The sequence below is a fragment of the Acanthisitta chloris genome, unplaced genomic scaffold (genome assembly GCF_000695815.1).
Source record: "Acanthisitta chloris isolate BGI_N310 unplaced genomic scaffold, ASM69581v1 scaffold6543, whole genome shotgun sequence".
NCBI lineage: Eukaryota > Metazoa > Chordata > Aves > Passeriformes > Acanthisittidae > Acanthisitta > Acanthisitta chloris.
In genome coordinates, this window is record NW_008666492.1 from 3,047 (window position 1) to 5,939 (window position 2,893).

The following is a 2,893-nucleotide window of genomic DNA, read 5'->3' on the forward strand; positions in this document are numbered from 1 at the left end:
AATAAGAAATGTGGAACTGCACTGCAACACAACCCTTCTCTCTCCCCTAGTGAATAGCAGTTCCTCTGACTGTTGCTGCTGCTCTGAGCCACACAAGTGGATGCCTTCAAAGCACCAGCAGATACCCATTTTCTTCTGTAGAACATTAATTCTTTATTAGTCTGTTCAGATTGTTTTCCTGGTATGAAAACAATGTGCATTCTCACCTTTGGTAGCATGTACATTAAACAGTATCATGATCCACCAGAGAAACTCCTCTTTCTTAGGAAAACATGATGTAGACCTGACAGTGTGGCTGAAGATTTAAGTGGACTCTCATGGAAATCAGAGAAAGAAGAGCAGAGCTGTCTGAGAGCTGTTACCAGTGCCAACAACCTGCCAACAACCTTTAACATGTCAGTTAATAAAGCTCTGTCATGCCCAGACTAAAAGCAGGTATTTTTAAGTGAACAGAGAAGGTAAAGATCATTGTTTTGGCCTTAAGTGAGAAGTTCAGAACCTTCCCCTGAAAGCAGATCTATCAGATCAGCACTAAAGTGGCCAGACATTTGTGGTCTTTATCCACCGAACTGTCTTGGTGATGTTCATGCTAAATGCCTAAGAAAGCATCACTTAGTCATGAGAGGTGTCCGATGCTCTCGGTGTTGTGACTCAAGCATAGGTATTTACAGCAGTGGGCATATCTAAAAACATAATGACAAAGTCTGTATGCCTGGATAAATACCATTTTGGGGGGTACAGAGCTGCTGCCCCAGGACCTAAATTAATAACAACATGATAACAATAAAACAAATCAAGAAATACAAATGGGCTGAGAGGACTGAATCACTGCAAGGTGATGAGTGAGATGATTGAAATTGCTAAGGAATCTGGACTTTGGAATTTTGCTGAAAATTAAATATCAATGGATACATTCCCTGCAGGGGAGCATGTATGGTATTCAGACCCACTCAATAGTTATGAAGATGACTTTTTAAACCAGCTGCCCAAGAATACAAAGGAAACGATGGAAAAGCTACGATCTGAATCCAGAGCCATTGAGACCCAACACAATGCCTTAGTAATAAAGCTGTCTGGTCTAAGGTTTGAAAAGATCCTCAGGTGTAGGAAATGCTGAAGTTATACCTGCCAATTTTTCCAGACTTCTGTTCTGATGCATTAGTGCAAGTCATCAGCTTGAGTTTCAGACATTTGTTCTTACTGAACACTGTTTTCAGTCTGGTAGTTGAATAGCCAAGAAGCTCCCATAGTTCAGCATCAATGAAAATAAGATGTTGTATCCAGGAGTTGGTACCTGATTTGCCATGTGATAGTATCTTCTGGTTGCTGGCAGTCTCAGATAAACTAGTTAGGAATACTTATACTTTGAGCAATTTAATCCTGCTCTATTAGTGCTTTATGGGCCTTATCCAGCAAGTCCACCTTCAGGCACATATCTAGTTAAAGTCGATAGAAGTTCTGTCAGACTAAAGACTGCAGGGTCTGAGACATTAGAATTACATGGTTGGTGAGCATGGTAATAAGGAAAAGGAATATCACAATAAGACTTTAATAAACTGTTTACACTGTTTTAGTCCGGTGCAGTGAATTCAATAGAATCCTGCTTTCATAGAAAATACATACGTTATATTAAATCAATTAAGAATTATAGATTGGTGTTTATTCAGTAGTAATTACATAAAGCCAACTTTTTATCATTTCTTAAGTGATTAGACGTTGCACAGTGCTTGCATTTCTAATTACAGTCAGTCTGTAAAAGCTGAAATCCTAATTTATACAATACATGCTAAATGGGCAGCATTTGTTTTTATTTTTCCTCTATCACAAGAAATGACTGTAGTTATCATTCTCATTTAAGGTTGTTCAGACTCTGGGTGAGTGTACCATTACTGGTGAAGTTGCTTCAAAGTGGTACCCACTTCAGCACAGACCCAGATGTTTCCAGAGTATGTGCTGAGAGCATCTCTCACCACTGCTGCCCAGCGGTACCCACAAAAAAGCATCTGCAAATCTCTGGGCTAGCATTTCAAACTAGCCCTGCCTTGTCATGGCTCTCATTTTTGTGGCTTTGAGTATGGGTTGAAGTTAAGAAAAAAACAGTAATTGCTGTTATTGTGTCTTTATAGTAGATCTGATACTGAACTGAAGATTAAATCAATACTGTCATTTCTATATAAAACTTCAGTTACATTTTAAGCCATTATCACAGTGAATGTGCCTAATGCATTCAATTTTACAACAAAACTAATCATTAATTCCATCTTTACTGATGTTAGTGCGTATTATAACATTTTTCAAAACTAGTATTTTGAATGTCAGGTTACTTTTTGCTGGTTTTTTAGGAGAAACCATAATATTAGTATGACATCTCTTATAATAATCTAATCCCTTTTCAGGTGTTTCATTCATATTTTGTTCCCTTGCATCAAGGGTATGCAAAGAATGAGTAAATGTTTTGTCAACAGGGACAATAATGATTAAGGTACAAATAGTAAATATGACTTCGGGTCTGGAATCAGATTATAGGATTAAAATGAATTAAAAAAACTATTCTGTAGTAGGATTGCAAAGTTCCAATCAATATCATCCTGTAACAATTTTAAAGGGGAAATGCAGGAAGAAATAGGGCAAAGAAAGCACAACTTGAGGTTGCTAGTGATGCTTGAGTTTCTTGGTTTTCTTTTGGTTCGTCAGGTCCCAGCAAGAAAGCTGCCATGTCACCTGAATGCCATTCTTTTAATTTCTATTATGTCAGTTGTGTTGTGTTGTTTTGCATCTGCATTGATTGTAAGGGTTAAAGACATCTGGCCTTAGGTTAGTGCAGCAAAAGGGAAGGAGAGACAGCAGACAGGGAGGTTACAGAGCACCTGGCACCTGTTTACAAAGGGGGCAG